Source organism: Phyllobates terribilis, unplaced genomic scaffold (assembly GCF_046119375.1).
Source record: "Phyllobates terribilis strain yellow unplaced genomic scaffold, ASM4611937v1 Scaffold_4__5_contigs__length_816908805, whole genome shotgun sequence".
Taxonomy (NCBI): domain Eukaryota; kingdom Metazoa; phylum Chordata; class Amphibia; order Anura; family Dendrobatidae; genus Phyllobates; species Phyllobates terribilis.
Window position 1 is genome coordinate 690,734,832 of NW_027362764.1, and position 24,893 is coordinate 690,759,724.

A 24,893-nucleotide genomic window follows, 5' to 3' on the forward strand; every position below is an offset into this window, starting at 1 on the left:
GCTTCGGTAGTATAACCCCCAACGGGAGGGGTATGGCCTCAGGGGGTCAGTTGCAGAGGATGGTGGTTGTGGAAGTGCAGTGAAGATGGTAATGAGAGTCAGAGTCGGGTTGTGCAGTTCAGGGTTTTTACTTACTGCTGTTTTTGTACCGGTCACTCCGGCCTTGAGTGACCACCCGAGCCGTGCTGCGTCCACCAGGTCCTGGACTCGGCCAACCCCCAAGTAGTTCCGGAGCGTGGTTCTGAGCTCCCTTTCTGTCCTGTCCTCTTCTCTGGCCTTCCCCACCAGGGATCCACCTATGTCCGGCTCCCTCGGGCCTCTTGGTGGTAAACCCTTGTCTCTGGGTTCCCTGACCCTATTCCTGGTCTGCCTTCCGGGTGGATTTAGTGGGTGGTCGTGGCAGATCCTGCCCACGACCTCCGGTCTCTGGCTAAGGTGTGCTGTAGCCTCTGCCAGCTTGGGATCCGGTACCCTGTTGCCAACTCTTCACCCTTGGATTTAGTTTGGGCTCTCAGAGTTCCTTCTTTCTCCCCCTCTGGGTCTTTCTTTCTCCTCTCTCTTGGCCTGGGGCTGCTCTGCTCTTCTGCTTTCTTCCTCTACTCACTCCACAAAAGACTGACAGACTGACCCTCACTCTGCAAAAAAACCCTGTCCTAAGATGGTGCCCACCTTATATACTCCCTCTATGTGTGAGCTCAGGTGACCAGCACCCAATGAGCTCCTAACTTTACCCAGACTGCTCCCCCTATCTGCCCCTACACTACTGGGATGTTCCACCCCCCCTCCCACTCCAGCCAAGGACAGACTCGGTCGTACCTGCACATTTCTAAGTGGGAGTACCGTTGGTCTGCCCTCCGGAAATGGGATGTGTGTAGTGCATGCAGCCTACTGAGCTCAGCTCCACACTCCATCCTTACCCGGGAGTGGAATATCACACCTCTGGCTTGAGGTGCAATACCCCTGTAGCAGCCGAATCCTCAGGGTGCTACATTCCCCCCTGGTAAATCACAGCACGTCCTCGGGCTGTAAGAAAACAAAACACCAAAACATACAATTTTTGCATAAACAACATAATAAAACATCATATAAAACTTTTCATAAAAACTTTTCATTAGAAACATTCTTGTCTTCTGGTACCTCCGGTCACGGTGCAACTTGTGACCGGGTATAGTGCAACAGTTTCTTTAAGAAAATGGTTTTCCTATAAAACCAGTAGGGGGCGCTTTAGGAAGCGCAACTATATACAATAGGGAAGGTGGCCGCTCTCAGTCCTCGGCCAGGTTATGGATAGGGGACACACGGGTTAACAGTTCAATTCGCTGGTCCCAACGGGGACTATAATAGCAGCAACAGTTTTTGGTACCCTTACGGGTAACTATATACAGTCTCTTCACTACCGTACTCAACGACGGCGTCCTCCTGCTCTTTCTTTGTGGACAGTTTCAGTTTCAGACCCGTCCGGGTCCTCTTGCTCCTCCTCACACCGCAGCTCCTCCTCCGTCAGGCGATGCACATGGAGGGCGTAGGGTCCTTTGGCACACTTGTGCCGGGTGAAGGTGACCTCGTCCCCTAAATACAGGTCACGACCTCTGTGTCCCTCCGGTAGGTGGGACTCAACGTCTCTCCTGGTCACGAAGACGTCGCCTGGGGTGCGGTGATCCCTGATGAAACCCCACCCATGCTGCAGATTGGACTTTATCACAGTCCCGATGGTACGGGGACCATGCGCTGCACAGGGGTTTCTCCTGGTCCGGCTCTTCTGCTCCGCGCTCCTTATTTGGGCTTGCTGTTCCCGGACCCGCCTCTCTCTCCGCTCCCTCTCAAAGACCTCGAGCTGCTGGCGGCAGCACTCTGCACGCTCCACTGCGGCTGCCCGAGTCTCCTGAGTGAACCCCATGAGGTCTTCTCCGGTGGGATCCCACTCAAACTGGGTCTCTTCTAGCGGGGGCGAGATCCTCTTTATGGGCTTTGGAGCCGGGATCAGGGGTTCGCACATGGCCCTTGCTTTTTGCAGCTCCAGCTGGATGTATTCCTGGGGCCATACGAAGGGCTGCCCATCCGGGCACGTATGTTGGGCGAACAGGTCTTCACCCAGGTGCGGCACTCTTGTTTTTATGGGCGCAGTGGTGGTAGCGGCGCCCGGGTTAACCAGGCCTTGCGACCAGGCCTGGGGCACCTTGAAAGTAAAGGGCACCGTAAGAACGGCGGCGCCCTGTGTTACTTGGCCCTGCGACCAGGCCGGGGGCTCCGCGGAGGTAGGGGGCGCTGTTGGTATTGCGTCGCCCGGGGGTACTAGGCCTTGCGACCAGGCCGATGGTACTTCCTGCTTGACCACGCTCGGGGTCGAGGCGTGTGACGTCACAGGGGTCGCGGCTTCCGTTTGAGGCCTAGTCTGCGGCGGTGACGTTGCAGCGACGGGCACCGCAGGGGGTACTTCGGGCTCTGCGACGGGGAGCTGGGGCAGGCACGCGGTTTCCCGGCTCGGGGTAGTGACGTCCCCTTTACCTGCCTCCATTCGTTCGGCTCCCTTCTCGGCGCCGTCTCCGGCCTTCAGTCCTCCTGCGCCATCCTCAGAGGCGGTCTGTCTCCTCGTCTCGGGTGGCGTGCTCCGCTGACGAGTCTCGGTCTGCTGGGCCATCTCTCGGCTCCACTCCGCCAACGTCTCTCGTTGCACCCGGGCCAACCTCTGTGCGAGGCCCTCCAGCGCAGTCTGTGCACACTCCCGATCTCGGGGGAGCTGTGCTAGAATCTCCAGCAGGCTTTCTGGAGTGGCGACCGGCAACAGGCTCCTGACCACTGGGTCGGTGCTGCCTGGAGTGGCGGCCCGCATCAGGCTCCTGACCACTGGGTCGGTGCTGCCTGGCTCTCCCTCCATCTCCGGGTGTGCTTTCTCTGGACTCTTCTCCAGGCTTCTCGTCTCCGGGTGCGCTCTCTCTGGACTGCTCCAGGCGGCACCCATCTTCGTTCTTTTCTTTTGTCTCCGCCCACATTGAAGGTGGTCCCGGGGCAACTTTGTGATTGTCAGTTCCAGGGGCAGTTCTCTCACGCTGATGGACATATCAATCATCACAGTCTCTGCTGGTGGGGGCGGTTTCCACTTTTGGCGCCATTCTTCGACCTGGCCCACGATGGGAGGTGGCCTTTTGCCACCCTCTGGCACGCCCATAATGGCGTCCGCTCCCCCAAGGCGGGAAATCTTTGGAAATGGCGGGAATCGTCTCCCAGTGGCGGGAAACTCCATGGATGGCGGGAAAAAGCTGCAAATGGCGGACAACCGGCGGGAAACGACCTGTGATGGGGCCCGTTGGCGGGGACCCTCCGGAACCGGCAGGAGACTTCTTTTTGAGGTAACGGTGAACTTTTCTTCAGGCACGCAGTACCCGGTTGTTGCGGGCACGTTATCCTGCCGACTACGCCAAAGTTGATGCGCCCCCTGGGCCAGTGTTGTTTGGGGAATACCCGGAGCCGGATCAGATGGGGGTTGTAGTCTCCGAGTGGCGGTGACCCGGTCCGTGCCCAGGGTGTCAAGCTCAGTGTGTGGCAGTCCTTATGATGTTACTAGATGTTCTTTTATGTCGACTACGCCACCCGTTGAATTGCGGTCAGTACGGCCGCCGCTGCAGCAGGGTCCGCTGAGGCTGATGGTGTTTGTGCAGCTTCGGTAGTATAACCCCCAACGGGAGGGGTATGGCCTCAGGGGGTCAGGTGCAGAGGATGGTGGTTGTGGAAGTGCAGTGAAGATGGTAATGAGAGTCAGAGTCGGGTTGTGCAGTTCAGGGTTTTTACTTACTGCTGTTTTTGTACCGGTCACTCCGGCCTTGAGTGACCACCCGAGCCGTGCTGCGTCCACCAGGTCCTGGACTCGACCAACCCCCAAGTAGTTCCGGAGCGTGGTTCTGAGCTCCCTTTCTGTCCTGTCCTCTTCTCTGGCCTTCCCCACCAGGGATCCACCTATGTCCGGCTCCCTCGGGCCTCTTGGTGGTAAACCCTTGTCTCTGGGTTCCCTGACCCTATTCCTGGTCTGCCTTCCGGGTGGATTTAGTGGGTGGTCGTGGCAGATCCTGCCCACGACCTCCGGTCTCTGGCTAAGGTGTGCTGTAGCCTCTGCCAGCTTGGGATCCGGTACCCTGTTGCCAACTCTTCACCCTTGGATTTAGTTTGGGCTCTCAGAGTTCCTTCTTTCTCCCCCTCTGGGTCTTTCTTTCTCCTCTCTCTTGGCCTGGGGCTGCTCTGCTCTTCTGCTTTCTTCCTCTACTCACTCCACAAAAGACTGACAGACTGACCCTCACTCTGCAAAAAGACCCTGTCCTAAGATGGTGCCCACCTTATATACTCCCTCTATGTGTGAGCTCAGGTGACCAGCACCCAATGAGCTCCTAACTTTACCCAGACTGCTCCCCCTATCTGCCCCTACACTACTGGGATGTTCCACCCCCCCTCCCACTCCAGCCAAGGACAGACTCGGTCGTACCTGCACATTTCTAAGTGGGAGTACCGTTGGTCTGCCCTCCGGAAATGGGATGTGTGTAGTGCATGCAGCCTACTGAGCTCAGCTCCACACTCCATCCTTACCCGGGAGTGGAATATCACACCTCTGGCTTGAGGTGCAATACCCCTGTAGCAGCCGAATCCTCAGGGTGCTACACTAACCTCAGTGCTAGGAAGGAGCGGGAGGGAATTGAGGGGGTGGTTCCTGCTAAGGCCCTGAAATAATAATAAGACAGGCAGGAGAGTCTGACGCATGGTGGCGGAAAAGCTGCAGGTGCAAATAGGGAATGTGGTCTCGTGCGAGCAACTTGTGCATGCTCGCTGTGTGTGAGTGTGCGCTTCCTAGGTATGGCGCGCTGCAGACAGTCAAAAGGGTTGCTCCCTTTCATTAAAAGTTAATCCCCGGCTGCAGGCTATTAGAAAGCAACTAACCGCGCTCTACTCACCCTACCCAGGTCTACCGGTGAGTCTCGCCGCTGCTCCCGGCCTGTGGCATTGGCAGCGACGCTGACATTCCGTCGACAGCGCGGCAGCCGATCAGTGAGCTCAGCGTCTCTGAGCGGGGCGTTCTGTCTACAAGACCTTTTTAAGGAGCCAGCAAAAAACTGAAGAGAAAGGAAAGCACAAAAGCACCTTATCTTACTAAGCACTGGAAAGGGCAGCCGGCAACCGGACGTCAAAGTGGAAAAGCAGCAAGTGAGAGGCCTGTCTCTGCCTATTGCCACACCACCCTGAACATGCCCAATCTTGTCTGATCTTGGAAGCTAAGCAGGGTTGGGCCTGGTTAGTACCTGGATGGGAGACCGCCTGGGAATACCAGGTGCTGTAGGCTTTTGCTTTTTCTTACTTCCACCAGCAGGGGTCACTCTCCTCTATGCCTTTTTTCCATGCCTTTTTTCCATTCCTTTTTTCACAAGCGCACACATGCTCCTTTCTTCTTTTCATTTGCTTTCTCTCTTGCGCTATTTAATCCTTGCAAAATACCAGCATCCTTCTCATCACCGTGGACCTCCAGCATTGTTGCTTATTTACTTTTAATACTAGGCTTCTTTTCACCAGGACCAGCGACTCCCGCATGACTGGAGGAAACCACCGCTGACCTGGAGGCCAGTTTACAGCACAACCCAAGCAAAACACCTTTGCAGGCCACACGACCCCCCCCGAAGAGCAGCTCAAATTCACTCGCAACCATCTCACCCTCTTCCTTCATTCACTCCTGGGCGTTTCGCTCCACCCCAAGTTGTGGGTCCAGCTTGCTCTTTCTGTCACATCCCCGCGATGAACGGTTTAGCCTGCAGGAGACCCTGCGCCGAGCCATTTTTAAACACATCTGATGCGGCAGGTGTTTCATTGCTCAACAAACAACACCTATAGGGACGGCACAGCCTATGCATCGGTCCTTCGGAGACCGCCCCAGAACGGCCAGAGTTCTCGTCCCCACGCGAGCCTGAGGAAGGCTGGCCGGTCGATGGGCCAAGCAGCGTCTACTGGCCATACCACCTTGGATACGTCCGATCTCGGAAGCAAAGCAGAGATGGGTTCGGAAATACTTGGTTGGGACACCTCCTGAGAACACCAGGTATTGTAGACAATTTTGATGACGTTTTGCCATCTTGCGCAGCTCGGCTAGCATGGAGTGGCGCCTTGCTGGACACCGACCTTACGTAAAGTAGAGGATGGAAGTCCCAAGCCCCCCAAGACCTCTAAGATAAGGACGCAACCCCGCCGCCTCTACCAGGCCTCACACCGAGCTCCTTGCCACGGCTAGGAGTGCTTATTGACCCCGCAGCCGGCCGTATGCAAATGATGGCGTTAAAAGCATCTCGCGCTGTGAAGGGGCCAGGCTTTCAGCAGCTGCCCAGGGGATGGTTTTAGAGGGCGACCGCCTAACGAGGGCCAGCAGAAGTAACGTCTTCTTCTTCAAAGAAGCTTGTGTAACTAACCCAATCAGACAGCTGCCCAGGAGCTAACCTCAGTGCTAGGAAGGAGCGGGAGGGAATTGAGGGGGTGGTTCCTGCTAAGGCCCTGAAATAATAATAAGACAGGCAGGAGAGTCTGACGCATGGTGGCGGAAAAGCTGCAGGTGCAAATAGGGAATGTGGTCTCGTGCGAGCAACTTGTGCATGCTCGCTGTGTGTGAGTGTGCGCTTCCTAGGTACGGCGCGCTGCAGACAGTCAAAAGGGTTGCTCCCTTTCATTAAAAGTTAATCCCCGGCTGCAGGCTATTAGAAAGCAAATAACCGCGCTCTACTCACCCTACCCAGGTCTACCGGTGAGTCTCGCCGCTGCTCCTGGCCTGTGGCATTGGCCGCGACGCTGACGTTCCGTCGACAGCGCGGCAGCCGATCAGTGAGCTCAGCGTCTCTGAGCGGGGCGTTCTGTCTACAAGACCTTTTTAAGGAGCCAGCAAAAAAGTGAAGAGAAAGGAAAGCACAAAAGCACGTTATCTTACTAAGCACTGGAAAGGGCAGCCGGCAACCGGACGTCAAAGTAGAAAAGCAGCAAGTGAGAGGCATGTCCCTGCCTACGGCCACACCACCCTGAACACGCCCGATCTCGTTTGATCTTGGAAGCTAAGCAGGGTTTGGCCTGGTTAGTACTTGGATGGGAGACCACCTGGGAATACCAGGTGCTGTAGGCTTTTGCTTTTTCTTACTTCCACCAGCAGGGGTCACTCTCCTCTATGCCTTTTTTCCATTCCTTTTTTCACAAGCGCACACATGCTCCTTTCTTCTTTTCATTTGCTTTCTCTCTTGCGCTATTTAATCCTTGCAAAATACCAGCATCCTTCTCATCACCGTGGACCTCCAGCATTGTAGCTTATTTACTTTTAATACTAGGCTTCTTTTCACCAGGACCAGCGACTCCCGCATGACTGGAGGCAACCACCGCTGACCTGGACGCAACCACTGGTAACCCGGAGGCCAGTTTACAGCACAACCCAAGCAAAACACCTTTGCAGGCCACACGACCCCCCCCGAAGAGCAGCTCAAATTCACTCGCAACCATCTCACCCTCTTCCTTCATTCACTCCTGGGCGTTTCGCTCCACCCCAAGTTGCGGGTCCAGCTTGCTCTTTCTGTCACATCCCCGCGATGAACGGTTTAGCCTGCAGGAGACCCTGCGCCGAGCCATTTTTAAACACATCTGATGCGGCAGGTGTTTCATTGCTCAACAAACAACACCTATAGGGACGGCACAGCCTATGCATCGGTCCTTCGGAGACCGCCCCAGAACGGCCAAAGTTCTCGTCCCCACGCGAGCCTGAGGAAGGCTGGCCGGGCGATGGGCCAAGCAGCGTCTACTGGCCATACCACCTTGGATACGTCCGATCTCGGAAGCAAAGCAGAGATGGGTTCGGAAATACTTGGTTGGGACACCTCCTGAGAACACCAGGTATTGTAGACAATTTTGATGACGTTTTGCCATCTTGCCCAGCTCGGCTAGCATGGAGTGGCGCCTTGCTGGACACCGACCTTACGTAAAGTAGAGGCTGGAAGTCCCAAGCCTCCCAAGACCTCTAAGATAAGGACGCAACCCCGCCGCCTCTACCAGGCCTCACACCGAGCTCCTTGCCACGGCTAGGAGTGCTTATTGACCCCGCAGCCGGCCGTATGCAAATGATGGCGTTAAAAGCATCTCGCGCTGTGAAGGGGCCAGGCTTTCAGCAGCTGCCCAGGGGATGGTTTTAGAGGGCGACCGCCTAACGAGGGCCAGCAGAAGTAACGTCTTCTTCTTCAAAGAAGCTTGTGTAACTAACCCAATCAGACAGCTGCCCAGGAGCTAACCTCAGTGCTAGGAAGGAGCGGGAGGGAATTGAGGGGGTGGTTCCTGCTAAGGCCCTGAAATAATAATAAGACAGGCAGGAGAGTCTGACGCATGGTGGCGGAAAAGCTGCAGGTGCAAATAGGGAATGTGGTCTCGTGCGAGCAACTTGTGCATGCTCGCTGTGTGTGAGTGTGCGCTTCCTAGGTACGGCGCGCTGCAGACAGTCAAAAGGGTTGCTCCCTTTCATTAAAAGTTAATCCCCGGCTGCAGGCTATTAGAAAGCAACTAACCGCGCTCTACTCACCCTACCCAGGTCTACCGGTGAGTCTCGCCGCTGCTCCCGGCCTGTGGCATTGGCCGCGACGCTGACGTTCCGTCGACAGCGCGGCAGCCGATCAGTGAGCTCAGCGGCTCTGAGCGGGGCGTTCTGTCTACAAGACCTTTTTAAGGAGCCAGCAAAAAAGTGAAGAGAAAGGAAAGCACAAAAGCACCTTGTCTTACTAAGCACTGGAAAGGGCAGCTGGCAACCGGACGTCAAAGTGGAAAAGCAGCAAGTGAGAGGCCTGTCTCTGCCTACGGCCACACCACCATGAACACGCCCGATCTCGTCTGATCTTGGAAGCTAAGCAGGGTTGGGCCTGGTTAGTACTTTGATGGGAGACCGCCTGGGAATACCAGGTGCTGTAGGCTTTTGCTTTTTCTTACTTCCACAAGCAGGGGTCACTCTCCTCTATGCCTTTTTTTCCATTCCTTTTTTCACAAGCGCACACATGCTCCTTTCTTCTTTTCATTTGCTTTCTCTCTTGCGCTATTTAATCCTTGCAAAATACCAGCATCCTTCTCATCACCGTGGACCTCCAGCATTGTTGCTTATTTACTTTTAATACTAGGCTTCTTTTCACCAGGACCAGCGACTCCCGCATGACTGGAGGCAACCACCGCTGACCTGGAGGCAACCACTGGTAACCTGGAGGCCAGTTTACAGCACAGCCCAAGCAAAACACCTTTGCAGGCCACACGACCCCCCCCCCGAAGAGCAGCTCAAATTCACTCGCAACCATCTCACCCTCTTCCTTCATTCACTCCTGGGCGTTTCGCTCCACCCCAAGTTGCGGGTCCAGCTTGCTCTTTCTGTCACATCCCCGCGATGAACGGTTTAGCCTGCAGGAGACCCTGCGCCGAGCCATTTTTAAACACATCTGATGCGGCAGGTGTTTCATTGCTCAACAAACAACACCTATAGGGACGGCACAGCCTATGCATCGGTCCTTCGGAGACCGCCCCAGAACGGCCAGAGTTCTCGTCCCCACGCGATCCTGAGGAAGGCTGGCCGGGCGATGGGCCAAGCAGCGTCTACTGGCCATACCACCTTGGATACGTCCGATCTCGGAAGCAAAGCAGAGATGGGTTCGGAAATACTTGGTTGGGACACCTCCTGAGAACACCAGGTATTGTAGACAATTTTGATGACGTTTTGCCATCTTGCCCAGCTCGGCTAGCATGGAGTGGCGCCTTGCTGGACACCGACCTTACGTAAAGTAGAGGCTGGAAGTCCCAAGCCTCCCAAGCCCCCCAAGACCTCTAAGATAAGGAAGCAACCCCTCCGCCTCTACCAGGCCTCACGCCGAGCTCCTTGCCACAGCTAGGAGTGCTTATTGACCCCGCAGCCGGCCGTATGCAAATGATGGCGTTAAAAGCATCTCTCTCGCGCTGTGAAGGGGCCAGGCTTTCAGCAGCTGCCCAGGGGATGGTTTTAGAGGGCGACCGCCTAACGAGGGCCAGCAGAAGTAACGTCTTCTTCTTCAAAGAAGCTTGTGTAACTAACCCAATCAGACAGCTGCCCAGGAGCTAACCTCAGTGCTTGGAAGGAGCGGGAGGGAATTGAGGGGGTGGTTCCTGCTAAGGCCCTGAAATAATAATAAGACAGGCAGGAGAGTCTGACGCATGGTGGCGGAAAAGCTGCAGGTGCAAATAGGGAATGTGGTCTCGTGCGAGCAACTTGTGCATGCTCGCTGTGTGTGAGTGTGCGCTTCCTAGGTACGGCGCGCTGCAGACAGTCAAAAGGGTTGCTCCCTTTCATTAAAAGTTAATCCCCGGCTGCAGGCTATTAGAAAGCAACTAACCGCGCTCTACTCACCCTACCCAGGTCTACCGATGAGTCTCGCCGCTGCTCCCGGCCTGTGGCATTGGCCGCGACGCTGACGTTCCGTCGACAGCGCGGCAGCCGATCAGTGAGCTCAGCGGCTCTGAGCGGGGCGTTCTGTCTACAAGACCTTTTTAAGGAGCCAGCAAAAAAGTGAAGAGAAAGGAAAGCACAAAAGCACCTTGTCTTACTAAGCACTGGAAAGGGCAGCCGGCAACCGAACGTCAAAGTAGAAAAGCAGCAAGTGAGAGGCCTGTCTCTGCCTACGGCCACACCACCCTGAACATGCCCGATCTCGTCTGATCTTGGAAGCTAAGCAGGGTTGGGCCTGTTTAGTACTTGGATGGGAGACTGCCTGGGAATACCAGGTGCTGTAGGCTTTTGCTTTTTCTTACTTCCACCAGCAAGGGTCACTCTCCTCTATGCCTTTTTTCCATTCCTTTTTTCACAAGCGCACACATGCTCCTTTCTTCTTTTCATTTGCTTTCTCTCTTGCGCTATTTAATCCTTGCAAAATACCAGCATCCTTCTCATCACCGTGGGCCTCCAGCATTGTTGCTTATTTACTTTTAATACTAGGCTTCTTTTCACCAGGACCAGCGACTCCCGCATGACTGGAGGCAACCACCCCTGACCTGGAGGCCAGTTTACAGCACAACCCAAGCAAAACACCTTTGCAGGCCACACGACCCCCCCGAAGAGCAGCTCAAATTCACTTGCAACCATCTCACCCTCTTCCTTCATTCACTCCTGGGCGTTTCGCTCCACCCCAAGTTGTCGGTCCAGCTTGCTCTTTCTGTCACATCCCCGCGATGAACGGTTTAGCCTGCAGGAGACCCTGCGCCGAGCCATTTTTAAACACATCTGATGCGGCAGGTGTTTCATTGCTCAACAAACAACACCTATAGGGACGGCACAGCCTATGCATCGGTCCTTCGGAGACCGCCCCAGAACGGCCAGAGTTCTCGTCCCCACGCGAGCCTGAGGAAGGCTGGCCGGGCGATGGGCCAAGCAGCGTCTACTGACCATACCACCTTGGATACGTCCGATCTCGGAAGCAAAGCAGAGATGGGTTCGGAAATACTTGGTTGGGACACCTCCTGAGAACACCAGGTATTGTAGACAATTTTGATGACGTTTTGCCATCTTGCCCAGCTCGGCTAGCATGGAGTGGCGCCTTGCTGGACACCGACCTTACGTAAAGTAGAGGCTGTAAGTCCCAAGCCTCCCAAGCCCCCCAAGACCTCTAAGATAAGGACGCAACCCCGCAGCCTCTACCAGGCCTCACACCGAGCTCCTTGCCACGGCTAGGAGTGCTTATTGACCCCGCAGCCGGCCGTATGCAAATGATGGCGTTAAAAGCATCTCGCGCTGTGAAGGGGCCAGGCTTTCAGCAGCTGCCCAGGGGATGGTTTTAGAGGGCGACCGCCTAACGAGGGCCAGCAGAAGTAACGTCTTCTTCTTCAAAGAAGCTTGTGTAACTAACCCAATCAGACAGCTGCCCAGGAGCTAACCTCAGTGCTAGGAAGGAGCGGGAGGGAATTGAGGGGGTGGTTCCTGCTAAGGCCCTGAAATAATAATAAGACAGGCAGGAGAGTCTGACGCATGGTGGCGGAAAAGCTGCAGGTGCAAATAGGGAATGTGGTCTCGTGCGAGCAACTTGTGCATGCTCGCTGTGTGTGAGTGTGCGCTTCCTAGGTACGGCGCGCTGCAGACAGTCAAAAGGGTTGCTCCCTTTCATTAAAAGTTAATCCCCGGCTGCAGGCTATTAGAAAGCAACTAACCGTGCTCTACTCACCCTACCCAGGTCTACCGGTGAGTCTCGCCGCTGCTCCCGGCCTGTGGCATTGGCCGCGACGCTGACGTTCCGTCGACAGCGCGGCAGCCGATCAGTGAGCTCAGCGGCTCTGAGCGGGGCGTTCTGTCTACAAGACCTTTTTAAGGAGCCAGCAAAAAAGTGAAGAGAAAGGAAAGCACAAAAGCACCTCGTCTTACTAAGCACTGGAAAGGGCAGCCGGCAACCGGACGTCAAAGTAGAAAAGCAGCAAGTGAGCGGCCTGTCTCTGCCTACGGCCACACCACCCTGAACACGCCTGATCTCGTCTGATCTTGGAAGCTAAGCAGGGTCAGGCCTGGTTAGTACTTAGATGGGAGACCTCCTGGGAATACCAGGTGCTGTACGCTTTTGCTTTTTCTTACTTCCACAAGCAGGGGTCACTCTCCTCTATGCCTTTTTTCCATTCCTTTTTTCACAAACGCACACATGCTCCTTTCTTCTTTTCATTTGCTTTCTCTCTTGCGCTATTTAATCCTTGCAAAATACCAGCATCCTTCTCATCACCGTGGACCTCCAGCATTGTTGCTTATTTACTTTTAATACTAGGCTTCTTTTCACCAGGACCAGCGACTCCCGCATGACTGGAGGCAACCACCGCTGACCTGGAGGCAACCACTGCTGACCTGGAGGCCAGTTTACAGCACAACCCAAGCAAAACACCTTTGCAGGCCACACGACCCCCCCGAAGAGCAGCTCAAATTCACTTGCAACCATCTCACCCTCTTCCTTCATTCACTCCTGGGCGTTTCGCTGCACCCCAAGTTGTTGGTCCAGCTTGCTCTTTCTGTCACATCCCCGCGATGAACGGTTTAGCCTGCAGGAGACCCTGCGCCGAGCCATTTTTAAACACATCTGATGCGGCAGGTGTTTCATTGCTCAACAAACAACACCTATAGGGACGGCACAGCCTATGCATCGGTCCTTCGGAGACCGCCCCAGAACGGCCAGAGTTCTCGTCCCCACGCGAGCCTGAGGAAGGCTGGCCGGGCGATGGGCCAAGCAGCGTCTACTGACCATACCACCTTGGATACGTCCGATCTCGGAAGCAAAGCAGAGATAGGTTCGGAAATACTTGGTTGGGACACCTCCTGAGAACACCAGGTATTGTAGACAATTTTGATGACGTTTTGCCATCTTGCCCAGCTCGGCTAGCATGGAGTGGCGCCTTGCTGGACACCGACCTTACGTAAAGTAGAGGCTGTAAGTCCCAAGCCTCCCAAGCCCCCCAAGACCTCTAAGATAAGGACGCAACCCCGCAGCCTCTACCAGGCCTCACACCGAGCTCCTTGCCACGGCTAGGAGTGCTTATTGACCCCGCAGCCGGCCGTATGCAAATGATGGCGTTAAAAGCATCTCGCGCTGTGAAGGGGCCAGGCTTTCAGCAGCTGCCCAGGGGATGGTTTTAGAGGGCGACCGCCTAACGAGGGCCAGCAGAAGTAACGTCTTCTTCTTCAAAGAAGCTTGTGTAACTAACCCAATCAGACAGCTGCCCAGGAGCTAACCTCAGTGCTAGGAAGGAGCGGGAGGGAATTGAGGGGGTGGTTCCTGCTAAGGCCCTGAAATAATAATAAGAAAGGCAGGAGAGTCTGACGCATGGTGGCGGAAAAGCTGCAGGTGCAAATAGGGAATGTGGTCTCGTGCGAGCAACTTGTGCATGCTCGCTGTGTGTGAGTGTGCGCTTCCTAGGTACGGCGCGCTGCAGACAGTCAAAAGGGTTGCTCCCTTTCATTAAAAGTTAATCCCCGGCTGCAGGCTATTAGAAAGCAACTAACCGCGCTCTACTCACCCTACCCAGGTCTACCGGTGAGTCTCGCCGCTGCTCCCGGCCTGTGGCATTGGCCGCGACGCTGACGTTCCGTCGACAGCGCGGCAGCCGATCAGTGAGCTCAGCGGCTCTGAGCGGGGCGTTCTGTCTACAAGACCTTTTTAAGGAGCCAGCAAAAAAGTGAAGAGAAAGGAAAGCACAAAAGCACCTTGTCTTACTAAGCACTGGAAAGGGCAGCCGGCAACCGGACGTCAAAGTAGAAAAGCAGCAAGTGAGAGGCCTGTCTCTGTCTATGGCCACACTACCCTGAACACGCCCGATCTTGTCTGGTCTTGGAAGCTAAGCAGGGTTGGGCTTGGTTAGTACTTGGATGGGAGACCGCCTGGGAATATCAGGTGCTGTAGGCTTTTTCTTTTTCTTACTTCCACCAGCAGGGGTCACTCTCCTCTATGCCTTTTTTCCATTCCTTTTTTCACAAGCGCACACATGCTCCTTTCTTCTTTTCATTTGCTTTCTCTCTTGCGCTATTTAATCCTTGCAAAATACCAGCATCCTTCTCATCACCGTGGGCCTCCAGCATTGTTGCTTATTTACTTTTAATACTAGGCTTCTTTTCACCAGGACCAGCGACTCCCGCATGACTGGAGGCAACCACCGCTGACCTGGAGGCAACCACCGGTAACCTGGAGGCCAGTTTACAGCACAACCCAAGCAAAACACCTTTGCAGGCCACACGACCCCCCCGAAGAGCAGCTCAAATTCACTTGCAACCATCTCACCCTCTTCCTTCATTCACTCCTGGGCGTTTCGCTCCACCCCAAGTTGTCGGTCCAGCTTGCTCTTTCTGTCACATCCCCGCGATGAACGGTTTAGCCTGCAGGAGACCCTGCGCCGAGCCATTTTTAAACACATCTGATGCGGCAGGTGTTTCATTGCTCAACAAACAACACCTATAGGGACGGCACAGCCTATGCATCGGTCCTTCGGAGACCGCCCCAGAACGGCCAGAGTTCTCGTCCCCACGCGAGCCTGAGGAAGGCTGGCCGGGCGATGGGCCAAGCAGCGTCTACTGACCATACCACCTTGGATACGTCCGATCTCGGAAGCAAAGCAGAGATGGGTTCGGAAATACTTGGTTGGGACACCTCCTGAGAACACCAGGTATTGTAGACAATTTTGATGACGTTTTGCCATCTTGCCCAGCTCGGCTAGCATGGAGTGGCGCCTTGCTGGACACCGACCTTACGTAAAGTAGAGGCTGTAAGTCCCAAGCCTCCCAAGCCCCCCAAGACCTCTAAGATAAGGACGCAACCCCGCAGCCTCTACCAGGCCTCACACCGAGCTCCTTGCCACGGCTAGGAGTGCTTATTGACCCCGCAGCCGGCCGTATGCAAATGATGGCGTTAAAAGCATCTCGCGCTGTGAAGGGGCCAGGCTTTCAGCAGCTGCCCAGGGGATGGTTTTAGAGGGCGACCGCCTAACGAGGGCCAGCAGAAGTAACGTCTTCTTCTTCAAAGAATCTTGTGTAACTAACCCAATCAGACAGCTGCCCAGGAGCTAACCTCAGTGCTAGGAAGGAGCGGGAGGGAATTGAGGGGGTGGTTCCTGCTAAGGCCCTGAAATAATAATAAGACAGGCAGGAGAGTCTGACGCATGGTGGCGGAAAAGCTGCAGGTGCAAATAGGGAATGTGGTCTCGTGCGAGCAACTTGTGCATGCTCGCTGTGTGTGAGTGTGCGCTTCCTAGGTACGGCGCGCTGCAGACAGTCAAAAGGGTTGCTCCCTTTCATTAAAAGTTAATCCCCGGCTGCAGGCTATTAGAAAGCAACTAACCGCGCTCTACTCACCCTACCCAGGTCTACCGGTGAGTCTCGCCGCTGCTCCCGGCCTGTGGCATTGGCCGCGACGCTGACGTTCCGTCGACAGCGCGGCAGCCGATCAGTGAGCTCAGCGGCTCTGAGCGGGGCGTTCTGTCTACAAGACCTTTTTAAGGAGCCAGCAAAAAAGTGAAGAGAAAGGAAAGCACAAAAGCACCTTGTCTTACTAAGCACTGGAAAGGGCAGCCGGCAACCGGACGTCAAAGTAGAAAAGCAGCAAGTGAGAGGCCTGTCTCTGTCTATGGCCACACCACCCTGAACACGCCCGATCTTGTCTGATCTTGGAAGCTAAGCAGGGTTGGGCTTGGTTAGTACTTGGATGGGAGACCGCCTGGGAATATCAGGTGCTGTAGGCTTTTTCTTTTTCTTACTTCCACCAGCAGGGGTCACTCTCCTCTATGCCTTTTTTCCATTCCTTTTTTCACAAACGCACACATGCTCCTTTCTTCTTTTCATTTGCTTTCTCTCTTGCGCTATTTAATCCTTGCAAAATACCAGCATCCTTCTCATCACCGTGGGCCTCCAGCATTGTTGCTTATTTACTTTTAATACTAGGCTTCTTTTCACCAGGACCAGCGACTCCCGCATGACTGGAGGCAACCACCCCTGACCTGGAGGCCAGTTTACAGCACAACCCAAGCAAAACACCTTTGCAGGCCACACGACCCCCCCGAAGAGCAGCTCAAATTCACTTGCAACCATCTCACCCTCTTCCTTCATTCACTCCTGGGCGTTTCGCTCCACCCCAAGTTGTCGGTCCAGCTTGCTCTTTCTGTCACATCCCCGCGATGAACGGTTTAGCCTGCAGGAGACCCTGCGCCGAGCCATTTTTAAACACATCTGATGCGGCAGGTGTTTCATTGCTCAACAAACAACACCTATAGGGACGGCACAGCCTATGCATCGGTCCTTCGGAGACCGCCCCAGAACGGCCAGAGTTCTCGTCCCCACGCGAGCCTGAGGAAGGCTGGCCGGGCGATGGGCCAAGCAGCGTCTACTGACCATACCACCTTGGATACGTCCGATCTCGGAAGCAAAGCAGAGATGGGTTCGGAAATACTTGGTTGGGACACCTCCTGAGAACACCAGGTATTGTAGACAATTTTGATGACGTTTTGCCATCTTGCCCAGCTCGGCTAGCATGGAGTGGCGCCTTGCTGGACACCGACCTTACGTAAAGTAGAGGCTGTAAGTCCCAAGCCTCCCAAGCCCCCCAAGACCTCTAAGATAAGGACGCAACCCCGCAGCCTCTACCAGGCCTCACACCGAGCTCCTTGCCACGGCTAGGAGTGCTTATTGACCCCGCAGCCGGCCGTATGCAAATGATGGCGTTAAAAGCATCTCGCGCTGTGAAGGGGCCAGGCTTTCAGCAGCTGCCCAGGGGATGGTTTTAGAGGGCGACCGCCTAACGAGGGCCAGCAGAAGTAACGTCTTCTTCTTCAAAGAAGCTTGTGTAACTAACCCAATCAGACAGCTGCCCAGGAGCTAACCTCAGTGCTAGGAAGGAGCGGGAGGGAATTGAGGGGGTGGTTACTGCTAAGGCCCTGAAATAATAATAAGACAGGCAGGAGAGTCTGACGCATGGTGGCGGAAAAGCTGCAGGTGCAAATAGGGAATGTGGTCTCGTGCGAGCAACTTGTGCATGCTCGCTGTGTGTGAGTGTGCGCTTCCTAGGTACGGCGCGCTGCAGACAGTCAAAAGGGTTGCTCCCTTTCATTAAAAGTTAATCCCCGGCTGCAGGCTATTAGAAAGCAACTAACCGCGCTCTACTCACCCTACCCAGGTCTACCGGTGAGTCTCGCCGCTGCTCCCGGCCTGTGGCATTGGCCGCGACGCTGACGTTCCGTCGACAGCGCGGCAGCCGATCAGTGAGCTCAGCGGCTCTGAGCGGGGCGTTCTGTCTACAAGACCTTTTTAAGGAGCCAGCAAAAAAGTGAAGAGAAAGGAAAGCACAAAAGCACCTTGGCTTACTAAGCACTGGAAAGGGCAGCCGGCAACCGGACGTCAAAGTAGAAAAGCAGCAAGTGAGAGGCCTGTCTCTGTCTATGGCCACACCACCCTGAACACGCCCGATCTTGTCTGATCTTGGAAGCTAAGCAGGGTTGGGCTTGGTTAGTACTTGGATGGGAGACCGCCTGGGAATATCAGGTGCTGTAGGCTTTTTCTTTTTCTTACTTCCACCAGCAGGGGTCACTCTCCTCTATGCCTTTTTTCCATTCCTTTTTTCACAAGCGCACACATGCTCCTTTCTTCTTTTCATTTGCTTTCTCTCTTGCGCTATTTAATCCTTGCAAAATACCAGCATCCTTCTCATCACCGTGGGCCTCCAGCATTGTTGCTTATTTACTTTTAATACTAGGCTTCTTTTCACCAGGACCAGCGACTCCCGCATGACTGGAGGCAACCACCCCTGACCTGGAGGCCAGTTTACAGCACAACCCAAGCAAAACACCTTTGCAGGCCACACGACCCCCCCGAAGAGCAGCTCAAATTCACTTGCAACCATCTCACCCTCTTCCTTCATTCACTCCTGGGCGTTTCGCTCCACCCCAAGTTGTCGGTCCAGCTTGCTCTTTCTGTCACATCCCCGCGATGAACGGTTTAGCCTGCAGGAGACCCTGCGCCGAGCCATTTTTAAACACATCTGATGCGGCAGGTGTTTCATTGCTCAACAAACAACACCTATAGGGACGGCACAGCCTATGCATCGGTCCTTCGGAGACCGCCCCAGAACGGCCAGAGTTCTCGTCCCCACGCGAGCCTGAGGAAGGCTGGCCGGGCGATGGGCCAAGCAGCGTCTACTGACCATACCACCTTGGATACGTCTGATCTCGGAAGCAAAGCAGAGATGGGTTCGGAAATACTTGGTTGGGACACCTCCTGAGAACACCAGGTATTGTAGACAATTTTGATGACGTTTTGCCATCTTGCCCAGCTCAGCTAGCATGGAGTGGCGCCTTGCTGGACACCGACCTTACGTAAAGTAGAGGCTGTAAGTCCCAAGCCTCCCAAGCCCCCCAAGACCTCTAAGATAAGGACGCAACCCCGCAGCCTCTACCAGGCCTCACACCGAGCTCCTTGCCACGGCTAGGAGTGCTTATTGACCCCGCAGCCGGCCGTATGCAAATGATGGCGTTAAAAGCATCTCGCGCTGTGAAGGGGCCAGGTTTTCAGCAGCTGCCCAGGGGATGGTTTTATAGGGCGACCGCCTAACGAGGGCCAGCAGAAGTAACGTCTTCTTCTTCAAAGAAGCTTGTGTAACTAACCCAATCAGACAGCTGCCCAGGAGCTAACCTCAGTGCTAGGAAGGAGCGGGAGGGAATTGAGGGGGTGGTTCCTGCTAAGGCCCTGAAATAATAATAAGACAGGCAGGAGAGTCTGACGCATGGTGGCGGAAAAGCTGCAGGTGCAAATAGGGAATGTGGTCTCGTGCGAGCAACTTGTGCATGCTCGCTGTGTGTGAGTGTGCGCTTCCTAGGTACGGCGCGCTGCAGACAGTCAAAAGGGTTGCTCCCTTTCATTAAAAGTTAATCCCCGGCTGCAGGCTATTAGAAAGCAACTAACCGCGCTCTACTCACCCTACCCAGGTCTACCGGTGAGTCTCGCCGCTGCTCCCGGCCTGTGGCATTGGCCGCGACGCTGACGTTCCGTCGACAGCGCGGCAGCCGATCAGTGAGCTCAGCGGCTCTGAGCGGGGCGTTCTGTCTACAAGACCTTTTTAAGGAGCCAGCAAAAAAGTGAAGAGAAAGGAAAGCACAAAAGCACCTCGTCTTACTAAGCACTGGAAAGGGCAGCCGGCAACCGGACGTCAAAGTAGAAAAGCAGCAAGTGAGAGGCCTGTCTCTGCCTACGGCTACACCACCCTGAACACGCCTGATCTCGTCTGATCTTGGAAGCTAAGCAGGGTTGGGCCTGGTTAGTACTTAGATGGGAGACCTCCTGGGAATACCAGGTGCTGTACGCTTTTGCTTTTTCTTACTTCCACAAGCAGGGGTCACTCTCCTCTATGCCTTTTTTCCATTCCTTTTTTCACAAACGCACACATGCTCCTTTCTTCTTTTCATTTGCTTTCTCTCTTGCGCTATTTAATCCTTGCAAAATACCAGCATCCTTCTCATCACCGTGGACCTCCAGCATTGTTGCTTATTTACTTTTAATACTAGGCTTCTTTTCACCAGGACCAGCGACTCCCGCATGACTGGAGGCAACCACCCCTGACCTGGAGGCCAGTTTACAGCACAACCCAAGCAAAACACCTTTGCAGGCCACACGACCCCACCGAAGAGCAGCTCAAATTCACTTGCAACCATCTCACCCTCTTCCTTCATTCACTCCTGGGCGTTTCGCTCCACCCCAAGTTGTCGGTCCAGCTTGCTCTTTCTGTCACATCCCCGCGATGAACGGTTTAGCCTGCAGGAGACCCTGCGCCGAGCCATTTTTAAACACATCTGATGCGGCAGGTGTTTCATTGCTCAACAAACAACACCTATAGGGACGGCACAGCCTATGCATCGGTCCTTCGGAGACCGCCCCAGAACGGCCAGAGTTCTCGTCCCCACGCGAACCTGAGGAAGGCTGGCCGGGCGATGGGCCAAGCAGCGTCTACTGACCATACCACCTTGGATACGTCCGATCTCGGAAGCAAAGCAGAGATGGGTTCGGAAATACTTGGTTGGGACACCTCCTGAGAACACCAGGTATTGTAGACAATTTTGATGACGTTTTGCCATCTTGCCCAGCTCGGCTAGCATGGAGTGGCGCCTTGCTGGACACCGACCTTACGTAAAGTAGAGGCTGTAAGTCCCAAGCCTCCCAAGCCCCCCAAGACCTCTAAGATAAGGACGCAACCCCGCAGCCTCTACCAGGCCTCACACCGAGCTCCTTGCCACGGCTAGGAGTGCTTATTGACCCCGCAGCCGGCCGTATGCAAATGATGGCGTTAAAAGCATCTCGCGCTGTGAAGGGGCCAGGCTTTCAGCAGCTGCCCAGGGGATGGTTTTAGAGGGCGACCGCCTAACGAGGGCTAGCAGAAGTAACGTCTTCTTCTTCAAAGAAGCTTGTGTAACTAACCCAATCAGACAGCTGCCCAGGAGCTAACCTCAGTGCTAGGAAGGAGCGGGAGGGAATTGAGGGGGTGGTTCCTGCTAAGGCCCTGAAATAATAATAAGACAGGCAGGAGAGTCTGACGCATGGTGGCGGAAAAGCTGCAGGTGCAAATAGGGAATGTGGTCTCGTGCGAGCAACTTGTGCATGCTCGCTGTGTGTGAGTGTGCGCTTCCTAGGTACGGCGCGCTGCAGACAGTCAAAAGGGTTGCTCCCTTTCATTAAAAGTTAATCCCCGGCTGCAGGCTATTAGAAAGCAACTAACCGCGCTCTACTCACCCTACCCAGGTCTACCGGTGAGTCTCGCCGCTGCTCCCGGCCTGTGGCATTGGCCGCGACGCTGACGTTCCGTCGACAGCGCGGCAGCCGATCAGTGAGCTCAGCGGCTCTGAGCGGGGCGTTCTGTCTACAAGACCTTTTTAAGGAGCCAGCAAAAAAGTGAAGAGAAAGGAAAGCACAAAAGCACCTTGTCTTACTAAGCACTGGAAAGGGCAGCCGGCAACCGGACGTCAAAGTAGAAAAGCAGCAAGTGAGAGGCCTGTCTCTGTCTATGGCCACACCACCCTGAACACGCCCGATCTTGTCTGATCTTGGAAGCTAAGCAGCGTTGGGCTTGGTTAGTACTTGGATGGGAGACCGCCTGGGAATATCAGGTGCTGTAGGCTTTTTCTTTTTCTTACTTCCACCAGCAGGGGTCACTCTCCTCTATGCCTTTTTTCCATTCCTTTTTTCACAAGCGCACACATGCTCCTTTCTTCTTTTCATTTGCTTTTTCTCTTGCGCTATTTAATCCTTGCAAAATACCAGCATCCTTCTCATCACCGTGGGCCTCCAGCATTGTTGCTTATTTACTTTTAATACTAGGCTTCTTTTCACCAGGACCAGCGACTCCCGCATGACTGGAGGCAACCACCCCTGACCTGGAGGCCAGTTTACAGCACAACCCAAGCAAAACACCTTTGCAGGCCACACGACCCCCCCGAAGAGCAGCTCAAATTCACTTGCAACCATCTCACCCTCTTCCTTCATTCACTCCTGGGCGTTTCGCTCCACCCCAAGTTGTCGGTCCAGCTTGCTCTTTCTGTCACATCCCCGCGATGAATGGTTTAGCCTGCAGGAGACCCTGCGCCGAGCCATTTTTAAACACATCTGATGCGGCAGGTGTTTCATTGCTCAACAAACAACACCTATAGGGACGGCACAGCCTATGCATCGGTCCTTCGGAGACCGCCCCAGAACGGCCAGAGTTCTCGTCCCCACGCGAGCCTGAGGAAGGCTGGCCGGGCGATGGGCCAAGCAGCGTCTACTGACCATACCACCTTGGATACGTCCGATCTCGGAAGCAAAGCAGAGATGGGTTCGGAAATACTTGGTTGGGACACCTCCTGAGAACACCAGGTATTGTAGACAATTTTGATGACGTTTTGCCATCTTGCCCAGCTCGGCTAGCATGGAGTGGCGCCTTGCTGGACACCGACCTTACGTAAAGTAGAGGCTGTAAGTCCCAAGCCTCCCAAGCCCCCCAAGACCTCTAAGATAAGGACGCAACCCCGCAGCCTCTACCAGGCCTCACACCGAGCTCCTTGCCACGGCTAGGAGTGCTTATTGACCCCGCAGCCGGCCGTATGCAAATGATGGCGTTAAAAGCATCTCGCGCTGTGAAGGGGCCAGGCTTTCAGCAGCTGCCCAGGGGATGGTTTTAGAGGGCGACCGCCTAACGAGGGCCAGCAGAAGTAACGTCTTCTTCTTCAAAGAAGCTTGTGTAACTAACCCAATCAGACAGCTGCCCAGGAGCTAACCTCAGTGCTAGGAAGGAGCGGGAGGGAATTGAGGGGGTGGTTCCTGCTAAGGCCCTGAAATAATAATAAGACAGGCAGGAGAGTCTGACGCATGGTGGCGGAAAAGCTGCAGGTGCAAATAGGGAATGTGGTCTCGTGCGAGCAACTTGTGCATGCTCGCTGTGTGTGAGTGTGCGCTTCCTAGGTACGGCGCGCTGCAGACAGTCAAAAGGGTTGCTCCCTTTCATTAAAAGTTAATCCCCGGCTGCAGGCTATTAGAAAGCAACTAACCGCGCTCTACTCACCCTACCCAGGTCTACCGGTGAGTCTCGCCGCTGCTCCCGGCCTGTGGCATTGGCCGCGACGCTGACGTTCCGTCGACAGCGCGGCAGCCGATCAGTGAGCTCAGCGGCTGTGAGCGGGGCATTCTGTCTACAAGACCATTTTAAGGAGCCAGCAAAAAAGTGAAGAGAAAGGAAAGCACAAAAGCACCTTGTCTTACTAAGCACTGGAAAGGGCAGCCGGCAACCGGACGTCAAAGTAGAAAAGCAGCAAGTGAGAGACCTGTCTCTGCCTACGGCCACACCACCATGAACACGCCTGATCTTGTCTGATCTTGGAATCTAAGCAGGGTTGGGCCTGCTTAGTACTTGGATGGGAGACCGCCTGGGAATACCAGGTGCTGTAGGCTTTTTCTTTTTCTTACTTCCACAAGCAGGGGTCACTCTCCTCTATGCCTTTTTTCCATTCCTTTTTTCACAAGCGCACACATGCTCCTTTCTTCTTTTCATTTGCTTTCTCTCTTGCGCTATTTAATCCTTGCAAAATACCAGCATCCTTCTCATCACCGTGGACCTCCAGCATTGTTGCTTATTTACTTTTAATACTAGGCTTCTTTTCACCAGGACCAGCGACTCCCGCATGACTGGAGGCAACCACCGCTGACCTGGAGGCAACCACTGGTAACCTGGAGGCCAGTTTACAGCACAACCCAAGCAAAACACCTTTGCAGGCCACACGACCCCCCCCCGAAGAGCAGCTCAAATTCACTCGCAACCATCTCACCCTCTTCCTTCATTCACTCCTGGGCGTTTCGCTCCACCCCAAGTTGCGGGTCCAGCTTGCTCTTTCTGTCACATCCCCGCGATGAACGGTTTAGCCTGCAGGAGACCCTGCGCCGAGCCATTTTTAAACACATCTGATGCGGCAGGTGTTTCATTGCTCAACAAACAACACCTATAGGGACGGCACAGCCTATGCATCGGTCCTTCGGAGACCGCCCCAGAACGGCCAGAGTTCTCGTCCCCACGCGATCCTGAGGAAGGCTGGCCGGGCGATGGGCCAAGCAGCGTCCACTGACCATACCACCTTGGATACGTCTGATCTCGGAAGCAAAGCAGAGATGGGTTCGGAAATACTTGGTTGGGACACCTCCTGAGAACACCAGGTATTGTAGACAATTTTGATGACGTTTTGCCATCTTGCCCAGCTCGGCTAGCATGGAGTGGCGCCTTGCTGGACACCGACCTTACGTAAAGTAGAGGCTGGAAGTCCCAAGCCTCCCAAGCCCCCCAAGACCACTAAGATAAGGACGCAACCGCGCCGCCTCTACCAGGCCTCACATCGAGCTCCTTGCCACGGCTAGGAGTGCTTATTGACCCCGCAGCCGGCCGTATGCAAATGATGGCGTTAAAAGCATCTCGCGCTGTGAAGGGGCCAGGCTTTCAGCAGCTGCCCAGGCGATGGTTTTAGAGGGCGACCGCCTAACGAGGGCCAGCAGAAGTAACGTCTTCTTCTTCAAAGAAGCTTGTGTAACTAACCCAATCAGACAGCTGCCCAGGAGCTAACCTCAGTGCTAGGAAGGAGCGGGAGGGAATTGAGGGGGTGGTTCCTGCTAAGGCCCTGAAATAATAATAAGACAGGCAGGAGAGTCTGACGCATGGTGGCGGAAAAGCTGCAGGTGCAAATAGGGAATGTGGTCTCGTGCGAGCAACTTGTGCATGCTCGCTGTGTGTGAGTGTGCGCTTCCTAGGTACGGCGCGCTGCAGACAGTCAAAAGGGTTGCTCCCTTTCATTAAAAGTTAATCCCCGGCTGCAGGCTATTAGAAAGCAACTAACCGCGCTCTACTCACCCT

General features: G+C 54.7%; 8 non-coding genes and 3 pseudogenes across 8 annotated transcripts; all 11 read left to right on the forward strand.

Annotated features, from left to right (window-relative positions):
* Positions 1-5,201: 5,201 nt before the first annotated feature.
* On the forward strand, positions 5,202-5,320 carry LOC141266774 (5S ribosomal RNA). The gene has a single exon (XR_012320799.1). It is a non-coding gene; the product is annotated as a 5S ribosomal RNA (ribosomal RNA).
* Positions 5,321-7,010: 1,690 nt separating this feature from the next.
* LOC141266261 (5S ribosomal RNA) lies at positions 7,011-7,129 on the forward strand. Its single transcript, XR_012320312.1, has one exon. It is a non-coding gene; the product is annotated as a 5S ribosomal RNA (ribosomal RNA).
* Positions 7,130-8,827: 1,698 nt separating this feature from the next.
* LOC141270382 (5S ribosomal RNA) lies at positions 8,828-8,946 on the forward strand. The gene has a single exon (XR_012321620.1). It is a non-coding gene; the product is annotated as a 5S ribosomal RNA (ribosomal RNA).
* A 1,714-nt stretch (positions 8,947-10,660) lies between these two features.
* On the forward strand, positions 10,661-10,779 carry LOC141266433 (5S ribosomal RNA). The gene has a single exon (XR_012320470.1). It is a non-coding gene; the product is annotated as a 5S ribosomal RNA (ribosomal RNA).
* Positions 10,780-12,464: 1,685 nt separating this feature from the next.
* LOC141267035 (5S ribosomal RNA) lies at positions 12,465-12,583 on the forward strand. Its single transcript, XR_012321054.1, has one exon. It is a non-coding gene; the product is annotated as a 5S ribosomal RNA (ribosomal RNA).
* A 1,706-nt stretch (positions 12,584-14,289) lies between these two features.
* LOC141267553 (5S ribosomal RNA) lies at positions 14,290-14,408 on the forward strand (annotated as a pseudogene).
* Positions 14,409-16,114: 1,706 nt separating this feature from the next.
* LOC141266825 (5S ribosomal RNA) lies at positions 16,115-16,233 on the forward strand. Its single transcript, XR_012320847.1, has one exon. It is a non-coding gene; the product is annotated as a 5S ribosomal RNA (ribosomal RNA).
* Positions 16,234-17,918: 1,685 nt separating this feature from the next.
* On the forward strand, positions 17,919-18,037 carry LOC141266826 (5S ribosomal RNA). Its single transcript, XR_012320848.1, has one exon. It is a non-coding gene; the product is annotated as a 5S ribosomal RNA (ribosomal RNA).
* A 1,685-nt stretch (positions 18,038-19,722) lies between these two features.
* Positions 19,723-19,841, forward strand: LOC141266616 (5S ribosomal RNA). Its single transcript, XR_012320646.1, has one exon. It is a non-coding gene; the product is annotated as a 5S ribosomal RNA (ribosomal RNA).
* A 1,685-nt stretch (positions 19,842-21,526) lies between these two features.
* On the forward strand, positions 21,527-21,645 carry LOC141267444 (5S ribosomal RNA; annotated as a pseudogene).
* A 1,685-nt stretch (positions 21,646-23,330) lies between these two features.
* On the forward strand, positions 23,331-23,449 carry LOC141268013 (5S ribosomal RNA; annotated as a pseudogene).
* The last annotated feature ends 1,444 nt before the right edge of the window (positions 23,450-24,893 follow it).